The sequence below is a fragment of the Taeniopygia guttata genome, chromosome 3 (genome assembly GCF_048771995.1).
Source record: "Taeniopygia guttata chromosome 3, bTaeGut7.mat, whole genome shotgun sequence".
Taxonomy (NCBI): Eukaryota; Metazoa; Chordata; class Aves; order Passeriformes; family Estrildidae; genus Taeniopygia; species Taeniopygia guttata.
The window spans coordinates 92,259,244-92,272,182 of record NC_133027.1 but is presented as its reverse complement, the minus strand read 5'-3'; the positions used below and the strand labels follow the sequence as shown (position 1 = coordinate 92,272,182).

General features: G+C 38.4%; 2 long non-coding RNA genes across 8 annotated transcripts in view; both read right to left on the bottom strand.

Annotated features, from left to right (window-relative positions):
- Positions 1-637: 637 nt before the first annotated feature.
- Positions 638-12,939, bottom strand: part of LOC140683778 (uncharacterized) — a 64,239-nt gene continuing 51,937 nt past the window's right edge. For 5 of the 7 annotated variants that reach the window (XR_012055234.1, XR_012055236.1, XR_012055232.1 and 2 more), the window contains one exon: positions 10,322-12,422. This is a non-coding gene — a long non-coding RNA (uncharacterized lncRNA). Of the gene's footprint in view, positions 2,431-10,321; positions 12,423-12,939 lie in introns of those variants that run through there. The other 2 variants (XR_012055238.1, XR_012055235.1) reach the window with 2 other exon arrangements.
- Positions 3,790-5,162, bottom strand: LOC121469775 (uncharacterized). The gene is made up of 2 exons (XR_005979965.2): positions 4,748-5,162; positions 3,790-4,178 (listed from the first exon to the last, which is right to left on the bottom strand). It is a non-coding gene; the product is annotated as an uncharacterized lncRNA (long non-coding RNA).

Below are 12,939 nucleotides of genomic sequence, written 5' to 3'. Positions count from 1 at the left end.
GAGAGGACAGATATTAAGGGCACGCACATGTACAAACAGTTCTTCAAAAAGATAAAAATGTCTGTAATAAAAATTACATAAGTAATATTGTCTCTCAAACTGTTCAAGAAAAGGGAAATTGGAGCTTTAATGTCCCATGGAGAGATGCTGAATAAAATCCTCCTCCTGAGTTTACACACAATAATAAAATACTGGTTTTTGGACCAAGCAAAGTAGGTCTATATGAGAAGAGCTCAGGAGGCTTTCATAGCTCACAGTGATGAGAATGGAGCACAAAAGAACATTAAAGATGAAGTGTTAGTTCCCTAAATTAATGTCCTGATACAGCCAATTTTGTTTTGCTGAGAGACATAATAGTTTTTTCCCTTTGTTTCTGAGTTTCCGAGTCACCCTGTAATTTGTAACCTGCACCAGCCTGACATGGCTAAGTGACAAATCCAGCTCCTGTGCTCTAAGCCACGTGTCCCTGATGAGAAGGGAAGTCATGGATACAGAAACAGCTGTGGAAGAAAGATGAGAGAAAAATCAGAACAGATATTCTTCCATTTCCCCACGGTATTACCAAGACAGGCTGCTTGGTACTTCCAGGAATATATTATCAAATGAGTTCTGTAACTCTTTTCCTAGCTGGAAAATCTGGAGTGGGTTTGCCCATGCAAAGCCAACAATACTACTCACAAGAAAAAACAAACCAGTTTCCTGTTAGATAAAGCAGTTGGAAATCTGACCTGTCAGATGCTCTCACTGACCAGCAATAGGGATCAGCATCCAGGCCCAAGTGGAGCTGTTATTTTGCAGACTATTCTCCCTCTTGGACTTATATTTCTTTTATTCCTTTTGTTCAGTTTTAGTCTCTGAAAGGGAAGTTTCTTAGAGGGAGTGGGACTGTTGTAGTGTCAGAAAACTTCACAGTGTGACCATGCTCTGTGCTTCCCACCCCTGCCCCCATCCCACCAAAGACACAGCTTCTGCTTTGGGAAACCATGAACCTGTCTGGATATGGGAGAGCTGATTGAATGGATTTAAAAAGCCATGCAATTTCCTAGTTTCTCCCACCACTGCCTCGTAACACGTGTGATAAGAACAGGACAAGTCACCTGTCTTGTCTGCATCCTCTTCCACCCTTGCTGATAGGCACAGAGATTTCACAAGCTCGTGGAAGGTGCTGGACAGGCCCTGCTCCTCCATGAGCTGGAGCGTGATGGAACTGAGCCCACCAAGCTGCCTGGAGAGCCCAGCTGAGGTGCTGCTGGCCTGGCAGAGCCGGGTGTAAAGCTTGAAGAGGCTGTTCCTCAGCGTCTCATCCCTGAGCATCTCCCGCATGGCCGCCAGGTGTGGTAAGATGCGGTTCCGCAGCCACCTCGGCGCTGGTGACACGTCCTGCTCCTCGAGGGAACTCCCTCCAGCCAGGGACCTCACCAGCCACTCAATAACTGCGTGAGTGGATGCACAGGTGACAGCCACTGCCTCAGCCCCAGGTTCACTGGCTCTGATGGTCTCCCCTCCCTCTGTGGAGGATGGTGCTGGGAAAACAGGGTCCTGTTATGAATGGGGTCCCATTCTAAAAATTAAAATTTTAGCAGCAATTTTTAATTGGGGTACAATCAAATATAATGAAGTGGCTACAAAGAGTTATTTGGCAGTGGTTCAGATAAAGAGTAAGCAAAACCAGTCGGGGTACGGGGAGGGCTTTCCACCCTGCCATCTGTACAAAGGGCAAAAGAATCCAAGCACAACTTTTATACTGTATGCTAATACATAGTCAGCAGTAGTTCCTCCTATTTTCGATTCTTGAAATCTACGTCACCCTACTGCACAGCACATGCTCCCATTGTTGTTAAGGGGTCTTCTGGTCTCTTTGGGGGTCTTCTTGGAGGAAGGCCGAAGGTCCTTCTGAATGACCTGGCAGGTTGTGCATGCCCATTGAGCTTGATGCATTATGTTCCAATTGAGCCTTATTATTTCGTAGATAAGACCACTATTTTAGGTTCCCTATCTGGAATGGTCCCAATTTTATTTATATTCAAAGTCAATCCTGCTCTTGGAGGTATCTTTTAACTTCAGTTGATGCCAGTTTTGGTTTGGGAGTCAGTTCTTGACTTCCTCCATTCCCAAGGCTGAATCCAACTCCTGCATCCAACTTTCCATATGTATTCTTGAAGACACCCATCTGCTTCATAACAATAATCACATATACTTTTCCAATTATTTTCCCAAATTATTGATATAAGTAAAACTTATTCAGCACAAATCACATCCATTTATCACAGTCCCAATGGGCAAGTATGGAATTCAGATGTTCTCTGCATTTCTCCAGCTCAGACGCTTCCATGTCTGCAGCGGTGTCATCTTCTTCCAGCCCGTTCTTTTTCCGAGTGTGACGATACACATGAGATGAGGCTTGAGGTTTGTTCTTGTTGTTAATATTTTCTGTAAGAAGATAACCACCACCAAAACAAACATCAGATACTCCAAAGGATTTTCCTGGAACAAAATTGTGCAAGTAAGGTGCTCTCCTGTGTCGATTCAGTTGTTACAATGGCAAGTAGCAGCCTCGTTTAGCAGCCTGATGGAGCCTGCTCTGTTCAAGGGGGCTCCAGGAGCTCTCAGGGAACCCTTTTCCAAACGGGATCGCCCAGCCTGGGCACGAGAGAAGCTCCTGAAGCCTGGAGCAACACAAACCACACATGCACTAAGCTACAACTAAGCTACAGGCATCACTCCACAGACCCTCTTCATGTCTTTCTGAGGAATTTTAAAGGGTGGAAAAACTGTAGAAAAGCTAAAGCTTTTACAGAATCCTTTAAATACATGATTTCTTAACTGATACAGAATATTTAAACAAACCTATAGAAGCTTTAATGTGCACTTAAAGCAGCTGCTGCTGCAGGAAACCAGCGTTGTTTTAAGACCTCCCACTCTCAAGTTCCTTGAACTTTTTGTTCACAGGGACAAATAGACACACAAGTCCTGGTTTTTTCTCCTTTCTTCAAAATTGGTGATGAGATGCCAACTATTAACTTTTGCTTGCTTTATTTATTTATTGTTTTTACTTACACATCATTTTCAGATCCCCATCCACGCTCAGCATGATTAACACCTTTGAGCACAAAGCCTCCAGGCACTGCTTTTTCTTTTAAGATTTCATTAAAGAATACCCTTTTTCAAAGCCTGACTCAAGATTTGCCACTAAGTTTAATTTTAAAGCTCTTTCCCTTCACAAACTGTGCTTCTCCAAAGTTTCCAAACTGTGTCAAGGTTCAAAATCACCACAAGGAAGATCTGAAAAATGCCTTTCCATTTCCTTTCCTCCTCCCTCAAGGTACATCAGTCAGACAGAAGGTGTTTGTACTACTTCCAGAGAAGTTTGCCTCATTTGAACTGCTGGCCTGCAACAGCTACAACAAAATACACCTTCCCTGAAGTATTTCAGCACTTACTGAGCAATTCTTTGTTTCGGTCCTTCTGAGCCAGGGCTTGCAGGTTTTTCTGCAGCTGCAGCTCTTTGCTGACAAGGCTCCACTTGTGCAGCAGCAGCAGCTCCCTGCTGGAGGATGCTGTTGTTGACCCTGAAACACCTCATCCCCCTAAAAGCCTCCACAACAACAGCACGGTATTGCAGCAGAGAGCTGAGGGTGCTGAACAACTCATTCAGCTTGGCCAGATCTCCATTAGTCCTGGCAAAGGAAAACACAAGTGCCATGCTTGCAAATCCATCACTACAGCTCTTAATCCCTACTGTCAGAATGGCCAGGAATTAAGGACAAAGGACTTGACAGCAACTGTGCATCACATTTTACTTTATTCTTCATTTATTCAAACACCTAAATCTTCCAGTCAAAGAAATCTCATCCAAATTCACTACTCAACACAGAAACTGAAGGTAAAAAAGCCATCCATCTAGCAGAGATAAAGAAATCCTCCTGGCCTTAATAAAGTTCAAACTGGACAGAGGATGAAATGCAAACCAACTAAAACAAAAAACAAAACAAAGGACTTACTGAACATGTTTGATTAACGTGACCAAAACACACAGAAATTCATTTACAAGCTGAATAGGAAGAAGTTTCCTGTTCTCCTGGGATTGATTCTTGTTTTCTTTCTTGTATCCTAAGTTTATTAGCCATAGAGTATGCAGTAAGGAAATAGTTTAATTTATCACCTTGTTCTCCAGAAATCTGAAAAACAAACCAAAAACCAAACCAAAACAAAACAGAAAGAAAACCACATTTGAAAGGCAGATCCTCACCAGCAGCTGGTCCACCTCCTACAGGGGACCATATTCTAGTGGACTTTTGGTGCACTTGCCTGAACCAAAAGGACACTCTATGTAGGCAGAAGAGATTTTTTATGAGGGAGAGGCAAGGGGAGGAGGAATGTTCCAGACAAGTCAAATCTATTACTGTGCCACCTCCTGTGCCAGGATGGGAACTGAGGGTGCTTGAAATGTAAAAGGTACAGACACCAGCACAAGGTGCCATTTTGCTTTTTCAGTTTTTCAAGGAAGTGATTTTGATTTCCAAATCACAAAGCCCCCCCACCATCATCCCTCCTACCACAACCTGAAAGCTTCTTGATTCTGTTTTCAAAAACACAAGGGACACCTCAGAGGTCAGCAAGTTCTGCCAGGGCAGCCCTTGGTGCTCCTGTCTCCCTGTCTGTCACGCTTGCTTTCATCTTCAGCCACGTAATTCTTCTACTGTGGACAGGACAATTGTTCCCATTTCTCCTGTACTTCTCTGGTTACCTTTTCTCTAAGCTGCGCAGGACCCATGTGAGGAGGCTGTGATCCTCTGTCAGCTCATAGGCAGCTCTGGTGGCACGGGCAGCACTTTGTGTCTCCAGAATACAATGCTTGAAACAGAAAATGAAACTTGTTCTTTTACAGTCAAGATCTAATTTTCTAATTTAAAATTAGCAATTTGGCTGGTATCTGATCAACTTCAAGGTAAAATGAGCACCACCAGTTCTGAGCAGCTCCAGAGAAGGAAAGACATTCTCCCTTCAAAGCTTCATACCACAGGTGCTGCTCTTACAATAAGTATTCAGGTAGCAAGACAATTTTATCTTTTTGTCCAAGGTTTTGGTACCTGAAATACTCAGGGTGGATGCTCCCAAACCTGAGAGCTCCTGGCATGTGAGTTTCCCTCCTGCTGAAGCACTGTACAATGTGCTGGCTGGGGAATAGAGACCCCAAAAAAAGAAAAGGAGCAAAACTACGGCACCCACATGAGGCTCCATGATGGCAGGAACCTGTTCCAGTTTCAGGGATAAGGATGGGACTGATTTAGGCACAAGCTATTATTTCCCCCTCCACACCTACACAAAATCAACATGGAACAGATTTTCAAGAGGACCAAGGTAGAGACAGCTGTTCCTTTCTGTTTTGTACTTGAGATCTTGAAGCTGTGCAAGCTTCAGTGGTTTGGGGTTTTTTGGAACTTTCTTTTTAAATTCTTACCTGGGAGCCCTCTTCACAAAAAGGACTGTTGAAAAAGTAAAGAATGACCCGGAAAATCCTCTGGTAGTCATAAAACTCATAGCAATGTTTGTCACACAGCCCTTTCCCAAGAAATCTGAATATCCATTCATGCTCTGTTTTGTGTGAGAAGCCACAAAATAAAATATTACCTTTAGACATTCAGACAGTTCCAAAGAATACCTGCTCCTAAGAGCACAAAACCTGGGCCAGCTCAGGGCTTGCCACAGCTTGTTCTGGACTTGTCCATTTCCATTCCTACCAGATGTAAGCACTAACATCCATGGGGAACAGTCAGCCTGCAGCCCAAGGCTGCAGTGGCCATGGAATTTCAGGGGGAGGGTTGGGGGCTGCAGTACCAGCTCTGTCCGCAGGGCGGCAGCAGGAGCGATTTTCCCCGTGGAAAATCCTCAGAACTCAATGGCCCAAAAACCCCACACGAAAACTAAAACAAACCCTGCCTCTAACCAAATAAGACCCAAAAAACCGTTTCTTTTCAACTAGGACTACTTTTTATTTTTATGGTTTTCGTATTCACATTTACAATATAATGTATATTGATGTATAATGTTATTTTTATTCTATATTACATCTATTCCTATTATTTATATTTATCGATATTTTATGCTTTTATATATATCTATATATTTATTATACATTTCTGTATTTAGATTTATATTCCTTAAATACTTATTTTAGTTAAAATAAAAACCACGTCTCTAGCCAAATAAGAACAAAAATCCACTTTCTTTAAAACTGTATTTAAATATTTTTATATTCATATTTTTCATAATTATATTCACAGTTACATTTGTTTTTTACACTGATGTGTTTTATTTATATAATAATGTGATATTATAAATACAGTATTATTTATCATATGTATTTTGACGATTTCTAAGACTTATAATTATTTCTATATTTTTATTTATATCTTTATATATTTATGATACAGTTCTATATTTAGATTTATATTTTAATCGTTATTTTCTTTCTATTATTTATAGTATAAGCCCTGCCCTTCAAAGTAAAAAAACCCAAAAAAACCCTCCCTGTTATTTAAATTATATTTAAATATTTTTTAGATTTATATTTTTTGTATTCTTTATACTCACATTTACATCTATTGTTTCTATTGATGTATTATATTTACATCGTTATATTTACATTATTATATTACATATATAACATACATCACAATATAATAATGTAAATACAGTATTTTTTCTATTATATATCTACCTCTAATACTTATATTTACTTCCATTTTATATTTATAGATATGAATTTATTTATTTATGATATAGTTCTATATTTAGATTTCTATTTTTATATTAATTATAATTTTATAATAAAAACACTACCTAAAACCAATTAAAAAATTAAAAAAGCCTTTATTGTTAACCATATTTTAAAATTTTTCTCTTTTTCATATTTATATTCACGTTTACATTTATAATATGTTATATATAATCTTATAATCTATTGATGTACTATATTTATAGATTAAATATTACACATAATGTATTACAACATCATAAGATATATACAGTATTATTTGTATTATTAATTGTATCTAATTCTATTATTTTGTATTTATTTATCTTTTATTTTTCCCTATCTGTATACATTTCGTATATATGTCTGTATTTCTATTTTTACATCTTTCATGTTTGTATTTGTAATCAATATTTCTATATTTTACAGAAACATGTCATGGATATGAAACATTATAGTATCTTCTAGCAATATGTAATATTACGTTGAATATATATTTTTTATTTAAATGTTATATCCATATTTTATATTGCCACTTCCATTATTTCTGGATTTGTTTTGTTTATTTATAGTTGTATGGCAGGGAGGCGGTGGGACAGGACGGGACGGGACAGAGGGGAGGGGACAGAGGAGAGGGGACAGAGGAGAGGGGACAGAGGGGAGGGGACAGAGGGGAGGGGACAGAGGAGATGGGACAGAGGGGAGAGGACAGAGGGGAGGGGACAGAGAGACGCCGCGCTCGGCCGGGCAGTGGCATGGGCGCCTGCCAAGATGGCGGTGCTGAGCGCCTGCAGTGCCGCTCTCTGGCCGCAAGGCGGCGGCACTGAGCTGCCGCCAGCTCACCGGGGCTGCCGCGCGCCTCGGGGCAAACAGGAACGGGCGCGATTCCCTTCAAAACGTCCCCTAAAGTAAATGCCCCGAAACATCCCGAACGAAAAAAAAAAACCTGCATCTAACCCAATGAGAACCAAAATAAAAAACTTTTTCTTTTAAACTATATTTAAATATACCTTGTTTTTATATTTTTCATATTTATGTTCATAATGTATATTGATGTATATTGTTACTTATATTCTGTATTACTTCTATTCCCATTACTTATATTTATTTATATATTTTTATTCGTATCTTTATACATTGAGTATATATTTCTATATTTCTATTTCTATTTCTATTTATATTTCTATTTATATAATGTTTATATTGTTTAAAATAAAATTCCATGCCTCTAACCAAATAAAAACAAAAAAGCCCTTTCTTTTAAACAGTTTTAAAATATTTTTATATTTATGTTTTTAATATTTACATTCACATATTAATAACTTATACTGTATAATATAAAATATAATGTATATATTTTATAATGTTAATCATATTCTATATTACATATCTGCCTATTACTTATATTTACTAATGATTAATATTTTATATATATCTTTATACATTTATTATATATTTATATATATATTTATATTTATATAATACTTATATTATTTAAAATAAAAACCCTTCATCTAACCAAATAAAAACCAAAGATGCCCTTTTATTTAAGTTATATTTGAATTTTTGAAATATGTATATTTTTCATAATTATATTCACATTTACAATTTATATTTATGTATTATATTTATATAATAAATATACATTATAATATATAAAAATTTTATTATATATATATTATTTATATTTATTAATATTTTATATAAATATATATACTATATATATTATATATATTATATATACATATATTTGTATATTTGGATTTATATGTCTATATTATTTGTATTTATATTATTTATAAAAAGCCCCTGCCTATAACCTAATAAAAACAAAAAACTAAAACCACTTTTTAAAAATCTGTATTTAAAATCTCTATTTATTATATTTTTGTATATATATAATAGACTATATTTTATATATATTATAATGTTACAATAATATATATAATAGTTTTATGTATTTTTTCCATATTTATATTTACAGTTATAATTTTATATTTTTTTCTAAATTTATATTTATTCATATTTTAAACTATATATTAAACCATATAAATTCATTAACCTAACACATCAGAACCACAAAAACATGAAATCCTTGTCAGCACTAATATGCAGTACACACTAATCCCATCACATATAAATTCCAAACCTATTTCTATTACTAACGGAACAAAGAACCCACAACATTTAAAAACTGAAATAATCCTAAATATAAATTAATTTTGAAATCCCATTATAACTAGCCCAAAACCTCAATACATTTGAATCATAAACTTCCTCCTAAACCAGCATCTCAAAAACCCAAAAAACTCAAATACACATTTAAAATGAAATAACTACTAATAAAACTAAAAAATCCCAGAAAAGAAAATCAAACCAACTCACTAAACTCAAAACTGTACAACTGATCCTAAACATTACTAAAAAAAGCCCCTAAAGTTCTACCTTTATGCTAATTCACAAATAATGACCAATAATCTATAAAAATAATTTTAAAAATAAAAAACTAATTAAAAGCATCAAAATAAAAAATCTAAACTATCAAAATTTTAAAAATTATCACTACTCAACAAAAATTCCTATAAAAACCCACCATATAAATGTCCATGTCCCCAAAAATAAAAATAATAAAAAACACCGAACATGAAATAAATTGAAACTTATCAACTCTAAAATCATAAAATTCAAGAAGTAGACCATATCCCTTATCATACACCAACTGCAAACAAAATAAAACAATGCAATAAATTATTAAAAACCACCTTAAAACACTACATAAAAAAACTTTCAAAACTGCATCTAACAAAAGCCATCGAATAAATTAACACCCAAAACTCCAGCAGCTGAGCTGTCCCTACCAAATCTGTATGTTTATACATTCAATAAACAAAGCAAAATCCCAATAATAAATATCAAAAGCCTATTTAAAAAAGCAACCTATTGAAATTAATTCTACCTCAAATACAAACACACCCATCCCTAAAGTTATGTTCATTCCAAATTACACATAGTAAATAATACCAAAAGATAAAACAACACACTATATACCACCAAAAATATAATATAGAAGGAAAAGAAATCCCATTTTTTTCTTTTTTTTTAAAACTAATTTATTAGCTAAAACAAAATATTTTGCCAGGACTGTAACAACAACAACAACAACTTCTCCTTCTCCTTCTTCGTCTTCTTCTAAAACGTTCCGTCTCATTCCCAAATTCCTTACAACTTTTGAATTTAAACCACAGCAAAAACCAAAATTTGTGCACTTGTGCATTAGATGCTCTTATCACCCGTCCGATTCTCCATTTCACTCCACATCTTATTACACTTTCAGTCTTAATGCTGTCCTGCCGTGACGAGTCTCACAGATGAATTGCCACATGTTCAGAGAGGATTTTTCTCCCTCCCTCCCTCCCTCCCATCTCAGAGCTGCTTTCCTTAGCATATTTCAATAAATTGCAAGCTTGCCATGATTCCCACTCAGTGATGCACACACTCAAGCTTGCAATGATTCCCACTCATCTCAAGGCTCACAGCAGCATGCAGGAGCTCAGGCTTACTCGGTTCCGTGGGTAGCTGAGAAAGCTTCTGATTGATCTGTTCCAATAAATGGGAATGTAAACCTCAGGTCAATCTCAGAGCCTCAGTGTGAGGCAGGAGCACATCTGGCTGACCCGCAAAAAATCCCTTCTTGGGCCACTGCACTGTGCTGGAAAGGGGAAATATGTCCTAGTGAAGAGCAGCTCAGAAACCATTATTTTCTAGTGTTATCTGCTCTACTTGGGCTGTTTTCTGCTCGTTTCCTTCTGCTGGGCCAATGCCTCTGCTTCCAGCCTGGGGAGCAGCAGGCATCCTGCACATCCATTTGTGCACAGCTGGATTTGGGTGTCAGCAGTTTGTTCTGGATGCCTCCTGCTGCACGAGGGACATGTTTTCTGCAGAGTGACAGCTGAGTCATCTCTCACTGCATGTGCTGCAGATTAAAAAACCTGAAAATCCCCCGTCCCTGAAGACTGCCAGGCAAGCAAACATAAGGAGACAATGATCAGCTGGGACTTCAGAGATGAACCAAATAATTACCTGATGGTTATTAACACCTTATTAACACAAGTCTAATTTTATCATTGCAGGTAGAACTCTCTATGAAAATGTTTGATGAGCAGTGACAAAGGTTTCACTCCCTGCTATGAAGCCTGCAAGACCCTTGAGAGAACAGAGCAGCAAAATCACTAAATTCTTGGCATGTGAAGGGTAGAAGATTACTATGGGAGACATATGAAAAGAAGGGAAAGGGTCCTATAAATACACAGACATTTGCTTTCAGAAGCCCAGAGTTAAGGATCTTCTCTAGGAAGCCAGACATGACATGATGTTTCTAAGATTTTCTTCTTCAGTGGAGGAAATATATGTATATATACACACACTTATACATGTATGTATGTATTTTTTTTTTTTTTTCCTTTTGAAGCTACAAGAATGATTTCCCATCTTGAATTATTTAGGAAGAAATGGTCCCTGTGACTCAGGACAGAAGGGCTGCCTGCTATTTTTATAATGACAGCTTTTGCGTTTAACCTGGAAGCAGCAGCAGCCAGAGCTGAGGCTCAGCAGAGGCTGACCCAGGCCAGCCCCTTCCTCACTTCCCCATGTCACAATGGCTTTCAGGCAGAAGGATGAAAAACAGCTTTTTGTCTTTTTTCTTGAGTGCAAATAGGTAAAATATTTAGGTTTTGAAATAACTAATTACCCTATCTTTGGACTATCCCAAGGAGAGTTTTAAAGAAAAGACAGAAGATTACTGATAAATCCATATCTGATAAGGAAGAAAGCAGCAAGGATCTGAGGCCAGAAGCGTTTCCAGGCAGTGTCACATCCCTGCCACCTTGTGACAAGCCACTACAGCTGCAAAGCCCCAAAGCCTGCAAGCCCTGGAGCTGTTAGATGGATGGACCTGGTTCTCTTCCCGGATCCCAGAGGGAAGCACAAGGGCAGGTGGCCACCCGAGGGTGCACACAGAGCCCCAGGCAGGGATGGAGTCACTGACTGCTGTCTGACCTTCCCTGCAGGTGACAGTGGCTTGTCCTCATACTGTGGGACAGGAACCTTCAATATCTATGACCAGCCTCATTTTGTCAATATCCAGGTGTTGTGTTAGAGCCAGAGGGGTCAAGTCTTTTCACAGCCATAGGATCCTTTAGGTTGGAAAACCCTTCTAAGGTCATCGAGCCCTATTGTTGCCCCAGCAGTGCCAAGCGCCCCCAAAATGAGGTCCCTAAACACCACATGTACACGTCCTTTAAACATCTCCAGGGACGGGGACTTCCCTGGGCAGCCTGTTCCAATGCCTGACCACCCTTTCAGTGAAGAAATTTTTCCTAAAATCCAATCTAAGCCTTTCCTGCTGCAACTTGAGGCCATTTCCTTTTGTCATATCACTTCTTATCTGGGAGATCTCACTGCTTAAAACTTACCTGCTTGTTACCTTGGAGGTCTCTGTGTTGGCTGGATGAGAGGAGAAATACTCCCACCACAGGAATGGGAGCTCAGGAGTTCCCACACTGAGGCAGGGGGAGCAGCAATCCTCACCAGAGCTCACATATCAGTTTTCAGTGGTTGGCTCTGCTTTTCCTCCCAGGCAGATCTCTGTGGAGTGCTTCAAAATTGGCTGTTTAGGAGGGGGGAAAAATAGGTTAGCCAAGTTTTTTATCCAGACTTATCTGATGTCTTTGCTGCTTTGCCTCTTCCTGACTTCCTTCTGCTAAGAAAACAACTGCCTTTGGACTTCTAGGGGGAACTTTTATGTAACGCTTGAGAAGGAACTACAGGAAAGTGCCTTATTTTTAAAAACTCAGCCAAGAAGACAGACAATTGCAGCTTCTCCATCCCCACTGCATGCAGAGCTGTGGCACCAGGCCAGCTCTGCTCCTCCTTCAATTTGTTCTCAAATCTGCTGGAGGAACCAAAATACTTAGGTGTTCCATTGTTCTGGTTTTCCTGAAAAAGGTCTTTCAGTGCTGTTATCCCATGATGGAAAGGGCCTTCCTGTCTCACACACTTGGTGACACAAGGTTACATGAAGCTGCAGCAGCCTCTACTCCAGATGGGAAGGGCTTTCTTCCTCCTTTGGCACCTGCCTGGCACAGGTTGCTCAGAGAAGCTGTGGCTGCTTCATCCCTGGAAGT